General features: G+C 37.6%; 1 protein-coding gene across 2 annotated transcripts in view; it reads right to left on the bottom strand.

Annotated features, from left to right (window-relative positions):
- Window positions 1–1,175, bottom strand: part of LOC143030787 (uncharacterized) — a 10,495-nt gene extending 9,320 nt beyond the window's left edge. The window contains exon 1 of one of the 2 annotated variants that reach the window (XM_076194005.1): window positions 1,069–1,175. The gene's annotated coding sequence lies outside the window, so the exon portion shown is untranslated. Of the gene's footprint in view, window positions 1–761 lie in introns of both variants that reach the window. The other variant, XM_076194004.1, reaches the window with a different exon arrangement.
- Between the last annotated feature and the right edge of the window lie 14,642 nt (window positions 1,176–15,817).

The raw sequence follows: 15,817 nt of genomic DNA, 5'->3' as shown, positions 1-15,817 counted from the left end.
TATGTCTATATATATATATATATATACATATATATACATATACATATATATATACATACATATATATGTACTCATATACATATATATACATATATATACATATATATACATATATATACATACATATATATACTCTAACCACACCTAAGGCTTGGATTTTTTAGTGTCATTTGTGTTTTATTACTATTATTATCATTATCATTACAAGTTTCATGGATCGACATTGTATTTTTCCCATCCGACACTGTTCCCCCCCCCCCAAATGTAGATTGAATAGCAATCTATAATTTTTCATCAACTATTAGATTTTTCAAGTAGACATACCAGGCCACTAACCACAGTACCCCATCTGCTTTATCTGGGGCACAAATATAGTGCTCAGATGATGTATGATTGTTAATCCAATATCTTTTTCATTCTCCTCTTTCATTTTTCCCTGACACTTTCAGTTTCTTGGGTTAAATTGTGATTCAATCAATATTTGAAAGTATCCTAAAACACCAGCATATAATGTAAACTATTCCCTACTTCTTAGAGGGCTATTGTTATTTGAGATACTTTCATTGTACTTTGAATATCCCAAGCCCAAAGTTCCTCCCTGCACAAATTTGGAACATTGGGCTTCTCTCCATACATTTGGTCTCATTACTGATCACTGTATTCAATAATTAATTAGCTATAACAATATTGGTCTGTAAACTACGAGTATTAATCCATGTACCTGACTGGTGAACGTCTACAAATAACTTTATCATTACTACCTGTGTGGCTTCCTTCTTTGCGAAAATCTTCGTGACCATGTCTCACAAATGACAAAAGAATTTCAAATAATCTTGCAATTCTGAGAGATGATTTTTAGAAATCGCTTTATATTGTTTAGTAGTAGTAGTACTAGTAGCTGTAGTAGTAGTATTGAGGTAAAAGCCTTGGCTTAGGCACCCTAGACCTAGTTCGTTTTGGGTTTCGCCTCGTTTAATTTCGGACTTTGGCTGCTCTGTATTTCTAGAGGTTATACATCGTTTGTCGGTTCGCTTCCGGGTTTTCTGCTTTAGCATCGAACGTTAATACCTTCTTGAGCTGGCTAGTGTAGGCCTTATGGTCTCTTGCTCCTTCGTTCTTATATTCTATGTTGAGGATCTTGTATTTGTTTTCCGGGTTAGGTTGTTGGAACAGTTTGTTTCGGGCTCTGATCGATGAGAGCTCATTGCACTCTAGTAAGAAAGTTCGAGATTTTCTTCGCTCTGCCCGCTTGTATTTACCTAGTTGTACTTGCCTAAATGTATTTTGCGGGAAAAGACCTATGCTCCTAATGCCCGCTATTGTATATTTCCGCATCCAGTCTTTTCTTAATGTCATGTATGGTTTTAGCACTCACTGCCTCCTCATTCAGATTGTTCCAGATATCTATCACTCTTTTTCAGATCTCTTCTGTAACTGTTCTTCTAGTTTCTTCTCGTGTCCTCTTATATTTCTTGTCCCATGTTAGTAGGTCATCCCTATCAAGAATTTCCATCCCTTTCACAATTCTGTAGATGATTATCAAATAACCTATTTCTCTTTGTTCCAGGGTGTGTAAATTTAGTTCATCCAATCTTTGTTCGTATGTCAAATTGCAAAATGTTGGTGCCATCTTTGTCGTTGCTCTTTGATTTCTTTCTAGTTTTTTTTTTTAACTGGGTGTCCATAGTAACGCTGCGTATTCAAATTTTGGTCTTATCAGTGTAACTAGTATTTTCTTTGCCATTTCTTCATCCATGTAATCAAAGGCTACTTTCATTTATCTTAATAGGTTGAAAGTTTCACCGCCTATTTTGTTGACATGTTCATTTGAGATAGTTACTCCTAGGTCCCTTTCCGAGTTTACTTTTTTTTACTTCCTCTGTGAGAATTTTACATTGACACGATATTCTATTTTTGCTTTTTTGTGTCTTTGTATGTCGGTTTCTCCAATTTAGTTTCGGTGTGTTTGTCCTGGCGAGGAACAGAATGGCAGAGTCTAGGTTGTTTTAATAAATTTATTCTTCCGTTTTTATTTCTGATTTCCATCGCCTGTGGTGCGATATGGAAAATATTATTTACACTAGAACAAAGAAATCGACAGCCAGAAGTTTTTTTTGGGGGTAACTTATCTGTTCTATTTCCTAATCCGGAAAATCAATTGAGATGATGGAGGCAAGGCCAGATTTACATCTTGCGGGGGCCCTGGCTTTGAAAGTATGCGGAGCCCTGCCAGGTTGACTCCCTATTAGCATTTGGTAAATATGCCATATATTGATAATCATGTAGTACTCCAATTCCCTTAACCCATTAAACTCCGATGACAAGATTCTTGTCATTTGGTCAAACAAAAAAAATCATAAAACACTAAAATGTTTGATCAAACACCAGAAAAATATGACGTCAGACATTGGTGGTCTGAAGTTAAAGAGAAATCTGATGGCTTCCGTTAAGAACCGTAAAAGTCCTAAGCCGAGGTTTCTTGAAAGAAGCGTCTGGTACCAGTGTCGAAGGTAATCTCTCGTTCATTTGATGACGTTCATAAAAGCTTCGAAGACACGGGACAACTTATCCTTTAAGCAAATTCTCAAAGTTCCCGATTTATAAACCAAAATTACATCAGAGGTTTAATCAAATAAAGAGGGTGGGGAGTTTAATTGTATCTTAATTAAAGTTACGATAGTGTGGTTCGCAGTTTCAGGAAAGGTTCCCGAATCGAAATTAAACAAGCCTTGAGGGAAATCGCCGTAACTTAAGGTGAACAATGCAATTCTCTAACAATAATTACTACAGTATTAACGTAGGAAAATCAGGAAACCAAGTTTTACAATCCATGTTAAAATACAGGTCACAGTCAGCTGATTACTCATTTTCTTTGTCACGATACATGTAATGTTGACATAGAGTATTTCTTGTGTGTTGTACATATCTATTTGTAATATTTTTTATTATCTATTATTACAATCTGTGTAGCTTCCTTCGTTTCTTATAATTTTCATGACTCTTCAGCATCTCGCAAATGACCAAAAAACTTCAAATGCTCATGCAACTCTGTAAAACCAATTTTAGAAATTGCTTTACATTGTTTGCTCCTACCCAAAGGAAATATTAATTACAACAGAACAAAGAAAACTTAAATCATAAGTTCTATCAATGAGTGACTTATATGTCCATCGATTGATGGATTTCCGGGCCATCCATTGACGACATGAATGTCATCACCCATGTCTTTGCCGATGATACTTATTTCTTGTGAAGTTGTTGGAAGTCTTATGCTGTACGTTGGCGATTTCTGTTGTAGACACTGGATAAAATATTAGTTACACATGACCTAGGCTACCCTGGGTGAATCCATGCTTTGATTCAAGAGTCTGACTATGCCTCTCAGTATAATCCCGGACACTTGCTATTATTTCAGAATTTTACACTGGTTAACCAATTTTCTTTTCCATCTGAGGCATGGCTGTGAATAGGTGTTTATTATTATTGTTATTATCATTCTTATTATTATCATCATCATTATTATTATCATTATTATTATTTTTATCATTTTATTAATTTCAATGTAGTGAATTCAAATTCCTGAACAATTTTGTTCTATCACCTTTAGTTTTTGTGCTTTCACATATACCATTTTAATTATATGTGTACAAGTTTAAAATGTCTATTTTATCTCTCACAATGGCACATTACAGAAAAACAGCATAGCTAAAGAACATTGATAGAACTAAATTACTTGGATAATACAATACACAAATTTGTTTAGCATTTTTTTTTTTTTTTTTTATGGTCTTGTGTACCCTGCCTTTGGAATGTTGTGAAAGTACATCCAGCAGAATTTCCCCATCTTGCTGGGGTTCCAATTGCTTTAGTAGTGACAGATAGTTTCCATTTCAGCAATATCTTTATGGAACCTTTCTCCATGCTCATCACTCACTGCTCCAAGACTCAGAGGGGGAAAATGGAGATGGAAGTGGTGAAAGTTATTATTATTACTTTTTGTGACATTCAGCATCACATACCCTCATAAGCCTGTAACAACTTCTTGATACACTTTTGATGACTTAACATCTGTGTGTTACCAAGGTGGCCATGACAGACTGACTTAACCCATTCAACTCCAATGACAAGATGTCTTGTCATTTGGTCAAATAAAACAAAAAATCATAAAAAAAACAACAAAATGTTTGATGATCAAACAGCACCAGAAAAATATGACGTCATCAGTCCTCCTCGAGGAGGACTGATGACGTCATATTTTTCTGGTGCTGTTTGATCATCAAACATTTTGTTGTTTTATTATGATTTTTTGTTTTATTTGACCAAATGACAAGACATCTTGTCATCGGAGTTGAATGGGTTAAATGCTTTAAATGCTCTCAGTTCCTTTAAGGTAAGAAGATCTTCAAAATCCTTATCCTTCATCACCTCTTCAAGCTGAGGTCCAATGAAGATGCCCTCCCTAAATTTAGCAGAACTCAGAGATGGGAATAGAGTGCACAAATATTTGAAAGCAGCACCATTTTCGTCCATGGCATTCATGAAACTCTTGATTACACCAAGCCTGATATGAAGAGGAGAAACTCCTTGTTTACGTCCACCAGAGGATTATCTTGGACACTTCACCAGGCACAAAAGTGCTCCTAGGCTCCCAGTTCTGCTTGTAGTGCTTGGACACAGTCTGTCCCAGAGACAGAGATAGCAGCAGTGTTTTATGAAATCTGCTTGCATACCCATAAGGAGCCCAATGACTTTGAGGTCCTCACAGAGACTACATTGGTATTGGTTGTACTTGACAGCTTCTAGAGGAGCTCCATATTGTCATACAACTCCCTCAGGTAGACTGAGTGGTCAATAGGGACGCTGGGGGTATTTAAATTCTTATAGAAAGACTACAATTCCTAAAATTTCTAATAAAAAATGAATAAACACAATTTCCTAAATAGGTTGCATCTGGTAACCCTGAATGCATATACATATTTATAATTCTACAAATCTGAAAAACTACAGGTGATGAGTAAAAACTGGTTTTGCATCTAATATCACCACCCCAAAATTAGGCTAAAAGAACTATTTCTATGCTTACTTCAATTTCTCTGTAAACCAGTGTAACCAATGTCAAATTGATTGGTCTGTAGTTGTTCACGAAAGAGTTATCCTTTTTAACTACAGGAATGTCTGCCTACCCCTGAGAAATAGGCACAAATCCAGTGTGAGCAGACTTAAAATATACTTTGCTAAATGCTCACAAATTTCAAATTTACACTTATTTAATGCTCAGAAATTTTGTCTGAACATGGGAATTTTGTAGCTTTATTATCTGGCTACGTCTTCTATGCTAATGTTGACGTTAGTATATTTCTCTCTTCCACATTGAAGATCGAATCTCAATCAAGTACCATATCTAACCCATCTTGTTTGAATACCAAGAGAAAATACTTTCCGACATCATGTTATGCCCTGTCTCCTAGAGGCTGATACCTCAGACACAATGTGTAGTGGAGAGGTGAACCAAGTGAAAACACTCCTTTTGCTTGATCTTTATTGAACTTAAAAACTACTGCTACTACAAATCAGACATAATAAAGATATCTCAGCTTTGAACACACTTACACTAACGAAAAACTTTATTCTACCCAGGACTAGGTGTTGAGCCAACCTGTCCTGGGAACTATTACTCACCAACTATAACCTCGACTTTCTTTTACTTATCATTTCCTCCTCTTTTCATACCTAGGCCATTGTATTGATGCCAAATGAGTCACCAATGAAGGCAAATGGTTATTAAATTTGCCTTGACTGACCCTTTCATCACTACAAATGGAAGTGGGGGTGGCATATGGACACTACACAAGGAGGTCCAGGAGCCAATAGATGCCCAGTCATCCTAAGCCACCTTCTTCCCTCAAATACTTGGGCTCATAAGTCCTCAACTTACTAGTTCCATTGTAGCATCTTGACAGTACAAAGAAATGTAAATAATTCTAACACAGCCACACATCTTCTATTAACGTTTTCAATGCATTGGGGTCATCTGATGGGATAGATTACTACATTTACAAATGCAACAAAAGGATACATCTTAGCTTTTAAAGGCCAATTAAATTTATTCAGTGCCAAACTGCATCAGGGATGTGTCATGTTGCCATGGCTGTTCAATGTGTACATGGAGGGTGGGGTGCATGAGGTAAAGGCGAGGGTGATGGGCAGGGGACTGGAGATGGTTAAAGAAAATGGAGAAAACTGGGAGGTGAGCCAGTTGTTGTTTGCTGATGACATTATGTTTGTGGCAGGATTAAAGGAGGGATTAAGGGAGTTAGTGACAGAGTTTGGGAAGGTATGCAATAGGAGAAAATTGAAGGTATATGTGGGTAAAAGCAAGGTGATGAGATGTACAAGATTAGAGGGTGGCAGTGAGTTGGAAGTCTAAAAGGAGAGAGGCTGGAGGAAATGGATACCTTTAGGTATTTGTGGTCACATGTGGCAGGAAACGGAGGTATGGAGATGGAGGTAGATTGTAGATTGAGAGAAGCGAGTAAATGCCTTGGGGGCTTAAAAAGTGTTATGAGAAATAGGAAACTGGGAATGGATGCAAAGAGGAGACTGTATGAAGGGGTGATTATGCTGATGGCTTTGTATGAAGCAGAAACTTGGAATTTAAGACAGGCAGAGAGGAAAGGTTTAAATGTGCTTGATATGAAATGTCTGAGAAGTATGGTAGGAGTTACTACTGTAGGTTGGACAGAGTGATTAAATGAGGAGAGTGGGAGTGGAAAAAGAGATGGCAGATAGAGCTGATGAAAGATTATTGGGATGGTTTGGACACATGGAAAAATGAGTGATGAAAGGTTAACCCATTGAACTCCAATGACAAGATTCTTTGTCATTTGGTCAAATAAAACAAAAAATCATAAAAACACCAAAATGTTTGATCAAATACCAGAAAAATATGACGTCAGTCCTCGCTTCGCTCGCGAGCGAAGCGAGGACTGACGTCATATTTTTCTGGTGTTTGATCAAACATTTTGGTGTTTTATGATTTTTTGTTTTATTTGACCAAATAACAAAGAATCTTGTCATCGGAGTTTAATGGGTTAATGAAAGAGGTATGAAAGGCAGAGGTGGAGGGAGTGAATTTGAGGGGACATCCAAGGATGAGATGGATGAATGGGGTGAAGGGGTGTTGAACAAGAGGGGAATGTCTTTTGAGCAATGAAAGGAGCAGTCAAGAGATAGGGATGAGTGGAGAATGACTGTGTATGGATGATACTGTTATGCAAGGGAGGGATGGGGGGCTTATATGTGAATGATATTTTGACACAGCCCAAAGGGATTTCTCCCCATATTCTCTTTTTCTGCATGAGAGAATGGAGAGGGGAGGTTGTTGAGTGAAGTGGCGTTGCTGCAGATGCAGGGGAAGGCCTGTCCTCCATGAGAAGTTGAAATGGAAGGGGTGGAGGGGGTGGTGGGAGTGAAATGGGTGGGAATAGGTATGTGAACCCTGACTTGGCTATCTCCTTTGTAAAGGAGAAAAAGCTCTCAGTATATAGAGAGCCAAACTAACAAAAACTATCTATAAAGAATTTAATTGTATAGTTCCTACTCAAAGTATGTATCCGGTTTTTAAATAGACATATATATTTTGTATAAATAAAATGTAATAGCTAATCAATATGAAAGAAAATGTCATGTAAAAGACTTATTTCACATAGTTTTACAAATTCTTATTGTTAGTAACCTTTGTAAAGCCTTCTCTCCTGTTTGGGTCACTGAGACACTAATAATAATATTTCACAAGAAACCTTTATTGCAAAGTTCACTTGACTTTTTATCTTGTGTGGACATTCAGATGTCTGTCAAGACTACTCTTATATGAGAAAGCTGTAATGCAAATGTCACACTGAAAAGGCTTCTCCCCTGTGTGGGTCCTCATGTGGTTTTTGAGCTGTTGCCTTCTTACAAAAGCTGCCGCACAGAGGTCACATTGGAAGGGCTTCTCTCCTGTGTGGGTCCTCATATGATAATTAAGGTCACATTTCCTTATGAAAGCTGCATCACAAAAGTCACACTGGAAGGGCTTCTCTCCTGTGTGGGTCATCACATGATGTTCAAGACTGGTCTTTCTTGCAAAAGCTGCATCACAGAGGTCACATTTGTGAGGCCTCTCTCCTGTGTGGGTCCTCATGTGAATATTAATGTCAGATTTATTTCTGAAAGCTGCATCACAAAGGTCACAATGGAAAGGCCTCTCTTCTGTGTGGGTTCTCATGTGAGAATTAATGTCAGATTTATTTCTGAAAGCTGCATCACAAAGGTCACATTTGTGAGGCCTCTCTCCTTTGTGGGTTGTCACATGATATTCAAGACCAGTCTTAGTTGTATAAGCTGCATTGCAAAGATTACACTGGAAAGGCTTTTTCCCTGTGTGGGTCGTCATGTGGCTTTTGAAACGGTGCTTTCCTCTGAAAGCTGCATCACAAAGGTTACATTTGAACGGCTTCTCTCCTGTGTGGATCAATTTATGCCTGTTGAGATTACCCTTACGGGAAAAAGCTCCATCACAAAAGTCACAATGGAAGGGCTTCTCTCCTGTGTGGGTCATCACATGATCTTCAAGATTGGCCTTTCTTGCAAAAGCTGCATCACAAAGGTCACACTTGAAAGGTTTCTCTCCTGTGTGGGTCCTCATGTGAATATTAATGTCAGATTTATTTCTGAAAGCTGCATCGCAAAGGTCGCACTTGAATTGCTTCTCTTCTGTGTGGGTTCTCATGTGAGAATTAAAGCCAGATTTATTTCTGAAAGCCGAGTCACAAAGGTCACAATGGAAAGGCTTCTCTCCTTTGTGGGTTGTCACATGATATTCAAGACCAGCCTTAGTTGTATAAGCTGCATTGCAAAGATTACACTGGAAAGGTTTTTCCCCTGTGTGGGTCATCATGTGGCTTTTGAAATGGTGCTTTTCTCTGAAAGCTGTATCACAAAGGTTACATTTGAACGGCTTCTCTCCTGTGTGGATCAATTTATGCCTGTTGAGATTGCCTTTACGGGAAAAATCTGCATCACAGAAGTCACAATGGAATGATTTTTCTCCAGCATCCATGGCAAATGTATAACATTTAAGGACAACTCTGCATATTAAATCTGGATTGGTAAATCCTGGACCTGAAAAAGCTACATTTTAATACCTGGCACTGGAGTCTGTTCAATCAAGAGACTGAACATTAACATTTAACAATCATTGCAAGTCCATTTATGTTCATAAAAATTGACATTTACCTAGAGGAGATTATGTAATATCAGAAGTGAGGATGTTTCATACAAACTCTATCTTGTACATAGGTCATTTCATACTCAAACATTTTCTTTATATATATGTACCGTTTCGTGGACATATATTCAGGAGTACCTGAAAGATATACAGCAGGTGACATCAACTGGTACTGCTTAGATCTGCTATATTTGGAGTAACATTATATGGCAGGGGGAACATAAAGTGACTTTTCAATATAAAGCCTAAAGACTGGCTCACCTCCTCTTATGGTACTAGCCAGTGCTTGACCAACAGGTATTACACTTTGTTAATAGTTTTGTTCTATTGGCATTTAAAATGGCTGAATGTCCAGAGTTCTTGATGGCTGAAGACTCCATGGACTTCATCCTGCTACAGAATACTATACAGGTACTCCTCGTTTAACGACCTACTCGGTTAACGACAACTCGGAGTAACGACGGGCTTTATGACGTCGTTTAACGTAAATTTCCCGAAGTTACGATGTCGTGTACGATAATTAAGTTGGCTGAGGCAAATTTGTATGTTATAAATGAAATTGTACGGTGGATATTAGCTGTGAGGTAAAGCTTAGGTCTACATTACCATCCTGCAAGCTGCAAAAACTACCTGGGGTACAGTGTATACCGGTAGTGGTAAATTTTTAGTTTCGACCATGGGCGCAATATAACAATAGAAAATTAATTATTAACTTTGTAAATTATAATGTATCAACGTAATATGCAATTTTGTGAGCGAAAATGAAAAAAAAATGCTAAAACAGATTTCGTAAGTAACGAAGTCATGTCGGACGAATGGTACACCATGTTTGCTATGACAGATGCCGATGTCGAAGAAATGAAAGGATAAATTAATTCGTCTAACCTAAACTAACCTAACCTGTGTTTAATAAATCATTACCTGCACATCAAATGTCATCCGGCTCGTCGTCGTGAGAGACGTTGGCAGACGACAAGATGGCGTCCCGAGTCTATGCTACCGACTTCGTTCATTAGCATATTTTCTTGTAGCAAGGTATTTTTTACTTTCATTTCTGCCCACAAAATTGCATAATACGTTGATACATTTTAATTCACAAAATTAATCATTAATTTTCTATTGCTATATTGCGCCCACGGTCGAAACTAAAAAAAATACCCCGGTATTCAATATGGAATGTCAGCATACGCGGATTTGGTAATATACGGTAATTTTAGGAACCTAACCACCGTAAATAAACAGTAAATAAAGCTTTAATGTGCTGTATAAAAGAGGGAAAATACACGAAACTAAAGATACATGTATTGCTGGACATTGTACATACAGTACATGTACGTATATGTATACACTTTCGCTTAACGACCAATTCGGAGGAGGAGGACTGATGACGTCATATTTTTCTGGTGCTGTTTGATCATCAAACATTTTGTTGTTTTATTATGATTTTTTGTTTTATTTGACCAAATGACAAGACATCTTGTCATCGGAGTTGAATGGGTTAAGCAAATTCTCAAAGTTCCCGATTTATAAACCAAAATTACATCAGAGGTTTAATCAAATAAAGAGGGTGGGGAGTTTAATTGTATCTTAATTAAAGTTACGATAGTGTGGTTCGCAGTTTCAGGAAAGGTTCCCGAATCGAAATTAAACAAGCCTCGAGTGAAATCGCCGTAATTTAAGGTGAACAATGCAGTTCTCTAACAATAATTACTACAGTATTAACGTAGGAAAATCAGGAAACCAAGTTTTACAATCCATGTTAAAATACAGGTCACAGTCAGCTGATTACTCATTTTCTTTGTCACGATACATGTAATGTTGACATAGAGTATTTCTTGTGTGTTGTACATATCTATTTGTAATATTTTTTATTATCTATTATTACAATCTGTGTAGCTTCCTTCGTTTCTTATAATTTTCATGACTCTTCAGCATCTCGCAAATGACCAAAAAACTTCAAATGCTCATGCAACTCTGTAAAACCAATTTTAGAAATTGCTTTACATTGTTTGCTCCTACCCAAAGGAAATATTAATTACAACAGAACAAAGAACACTTAAATCATAAGTTCTATCAATGAGTGACTTATATGTCCATCGATTGATGGATTTCCGGGCCATCCATTGACGACATGAATGTCATCACCCATGTCTTTGCCGATGATACTTATTTCTTGTGAAGTTGTTGGAAGTCTTATGCTGTACGTTGGCGATTTCTGTTGTAGACACTGGATAAAATATTAGTTACACATGACCTAGGCTACCCTGGGTGAATCCATGCTTTGATTCAAGTCTAACTATGCCTCTCAGTATAATCCCAGACACTTGCTATTATTTCAGAATTTTACACTGGTTAACAAATTTTCTTTTCCATCGGAGGCATGGCTGTGAATAGGTGTTTATTATTATTATTATCATTCTTATTATTATCATCATTATTATTATTATTATCATTATTTTTATAATTTTATTAATTTCAATATAGTGAATTCAAATTCCTGAACAATTTTGTTCTATCACCTTTAGTTTTTGTGCTTTCACATATACCATTTTAATTATATTGTGTACAAGTTTAAAATGTCTATTTTATCTCTCACAATGGCACATTACAGAAAAACAGCATAGCTAAAGAACATTGATAGAACTAAATTACTTGGATAATACAATACACAAATTTGTTTAGCATTTTTTTTTTTTTTTTTATGGTCTTGTGTACCCTGCCTTTGGAATGTTGTGAAAGTACATCCAGCAGAATTTCCCCATCTTGCTGGGGTTACAATTGCTTTAGTAGTGACAGATAGTTTCCATTTCAGCAATATCTTTATGGAACCTTTCTCCATGCTCATCACTCACTGCTCCAAGACTCAGAGGGGGAAAATGGAGATGGAAGTGGTGAAAGTTATTATTATTACTTTTTGTGACATTCAGCATCACATACCCTCATAAGCCTGTAACAACTTCTTGATACACTTTTGATGACTTAACATCTGTGTGTTACCAAGGAGGCCATGACAGACTGACTTAAATGCTTTAAATGCTCTCAGTTCCTTTAAGGTAAGAAGATCTTCAAAATCCTTATCCTTCATCACCTCTTCAAGCTGAGGTCCAATGAAGATGCCCTCCCTAAATTCAGCAGAACTCAGAGATGGGAATAGAGTGCACAAATATTTGAAAGCAGCACCATTTTCGTCCATGGCATTCATGAAACTCTTGATTACACCAAGCCTGATATGAAGAGGAGAAACTCCATGTTTACGTCCACCAGAGGATTATCTTGGACACTTCACCAGGCACAAAAGTGCTCCTAGGCTCCCAGTTCTGCTTGTAGTGCTTGGACACAGTCTGTCCCAGAGACAGAGATAGCAGCAGTGTTTTATGAAATCTGCTTGCATACCCATAAGGAGCCCAATGACTTTGAGGTCCTCACAGAGACTACATTGGTATTGGTTGTACTTGACAGCTTCTAGAGGAGCTCCATATTGTCATACAACTCCCTCAGGTAGACTGAGAGGTCAATAGGGATGCTGGGGGTATTTAAATTCTTATAGAAAGACTACAATTCCTAAAATTTCTAATAAAAAATAAATAAACACAATTTCCTAAATAGGTTGCATCTGGTAACCCTGAATGCATATACATATTTATAATTCTACAAATCTGAAAAACTACAGGTGATGAGTAAAAACTGGTTTTGCATCTAATATCACCACCCCAAAATTAGGCTAAAAGAACTATTTCTATGCTTACTTCAATTTCTCTGTAAACCAGTGTAACCAATGTCAACTTGATTGGTCTGTAGTTGTTCACGAAAGATTTATCCTTTTTAACTACAGGAATGTCTGCCTACCCCTGAGAAATAGGCACAAATCCAGTGTGAGCAGACTTAAAATATACTTTGCTAAATGCTCACAAATTTCAAATTTACATTTATTTAATGCTCAGAATTTTTGTCTGAACATGGGAATTTTGTAGCTTTATTATCTGGCTATGTCTTCTATGCTAATGTTGACGTTAGTATATTTCTCTCTTCCACATTGAAGATCGAATCTCCATCAAGTACCATATCTAACCCATCTTGTTTGAATACCAAGAGAAAATACTTTCCGACATCATGTTATGCCCTGTCTCCTAGAGGCTGATACCTCAGACACAATGTGTAGTGGAGAGGTGAACCAAGTGAAAACACTCCTTTTGCTTGATCTTTATTGAACTTAAAAACTACTGCTACTACAAATCAGACATAATAAAGATATCTCAGCTTTGAACACACTTACACTAACGAAAAACTTTATTCTACCCAGGACTAGGCGTTGAGCCAACCTGTCCTGGGAACTATTACTCACCAACTATAACCTCGACTCTCTTTTACTTATCATTTCCTCCTCTTTTCATACCTAGGCCATTGTATTGATGCCAAATGAGTCACCAATGAAGGCAAATGGTTATTAAATTTGCCACTACAAATGGAAGTGGGGGTGGCATATGGACACTACACAAGGAGGTCCTGGAGCCAATAGATGCCCAGTCATCCTAAGCCACCTTCTTCCCTCAAATACTTGGGCTCATAAGTCCTCAACTTACTAGTTCCATTGTAGCATCCTGACAGTACAAAGAAATGTAAATAATTCTAACACAGCCACACATCTTCTATTAACGTTTTCAATGCATTGGGGTCATCTGATGGGATAGATTACTACATTTACAAATGCAACAAAAGGATACATCTTAGCTTTTAAAGGCCAATTAAATTGATTCAGTGCCAAACTGCATCAGGAATGTGTCATATTGCCATGGCTGTTCAATGTGTACATGGATGGTGTGGTGCATGAGATAAAGGCGAGGGTGATGGGCAGGGCACTGGAGATGGTTAAAGAAAATGGAGAAAACTGGGAGGTGAGCCAGTTGTTGTTTGCTGATGACATTATGTTTGTGGCAGGATTAAAGGAGGGATTAAGGGAGTTAGTGACAGAGTTTGGGAAGGTATGCAATAGGAGAAAATTGAAGGTATATGTGGGTAGAAGCAAGGTGATGAGATGTACAAGATTAGAGGGTGGCAGTGAGTTGGAAGTCTAAAAGGAGAGAGGCTGGAGGAAATGGATACCTTTAGGTATTTGTGGTCACATGTGGCAGGAAACGGAGGTATGGAGATGTAGGTAGATTGTAGATTGAGAGAAGCGAGTAAATGCCTTGGGGGCTTAAAAAGTGTTATGAGAAATAGGAAACTGGGAATGGATGCAAAGAGGAGACTGTATGAAGGGGCGATTATGCTGATGGCTTTGTATGAAGCAGAAACTTGGAATTTAAGACAGGCCGAGAGGAAAGGTTTAAATGTGCTTGATATGAAATGTCTGAGAAGTATGGTAGGAGTTACTACTGTAGGTTGGACAGAGTGATTAAATGAGGAGTTGAGGAGAGTGGGAGTGGAAAAAGAGATGGCAGATAGACGTCATATTTTTCTGGTGTTTGATCAAACATTTTGGTGTTTTATGATTTTTTGTTTTATTTGACCAAATGACAAAGAATCTTGTCATCGGAGTTTAATGGGTTAATGAAAGAGGTATGAAAGGCAGAGGTGGAGGGAGTGAATTTGAGGGGACATCCAAGGATGAGATGGATGAATGGGGTGAAGGGGTGTTGAACAAGAGGGGAATGTCTTTTGAGCAATGAAAGGAGCAGTCAAGAGATAGGGATGAGTGGAGAATGACTGTGTATGGATGATACTGTTATGCAAGGGAGGGATGGGGGGCTTATATGTGAATGATATTTTGACACAGTCCAAAGGGATTTCTCCCCATATTCTCTTTTTCTGCATGAGAGAATGGAGAGGGGAGGTCGTTGAGTGAAGTGGCGTTGCTGCAGATGCAGGGGAAGGCCTGTCCTCCATGAGAAGTTGAAATGGAAGGGGTGGAGGGGGTGGTGGGAGTGAAATGGGTGGGAATAGGTATGTGAACCCTGACTTGGCTATCTCCTTTGTAAAGGAGAAAAAGCTCTCAGTATATAGAGAGCCAAACTAACAAAAACTATCTATAAAGAATTTAATTGTATAGTTCCTACTCAAAGTATGTATCCGGTTTTTAAATAGACATATATATATTTTGTATAAATAAAATGTAATAGCTAATCAATATGAAAGAAAATGTCATGTAAAAGACTTATTTCATATAGTTTTACAAATTCTTATTGTTAATAACCTTTGTAAAGCCTTCTCTCCTGTTTGGGTCACTGAGACACTAATAATAATATTTCACAAGAAACCTTTATTGCAAAGTTCACTTGACTTTTTATCTTGTGTGGATATTCAGATGTCTGTCAAGACTACTCTTATGTGAGAAAGCTGTAATGCAAATGTCACACTGAAAAGGCTTCTCCCCTGTGTGGGTCCTCATGTGGTTTTTGAGCTGTTGCCTTCTTACAAAAGCTGCCGCACAGAGGTCACATTGGAAGGGCTTCTCTCCTGTGTGGGTCCTCATATGATAATTAAGGTCACATTTCCTTATGAAAGCTGCATCACAAAAGTCACACTGGAAGGGCTTCTCTCCTGTGTGGGTCA

Source organism: Oratosquilla oratoria, chromosome 12 (assembly GCF_046742065.1).
Source record: "Oratosquilla oratoria isolate Oo_2021 chromosome 12, ASM4674206v1, whole genome shotgun sequence".
In the NCBI taxonomy this organism is placed as follows: domain Eukaryota; kingdom Metazoa; phylum Arthropoda; class Malacostraca; order Stomatopoda; family Squillidae; genus Oratosquilla; species Oratosquilla oratoria.
The sequence above is the reverse complement of the archived record's forward strand: the minus strand, read 5'-3'. Positions and strand labels throughout refer to the sequence as shown.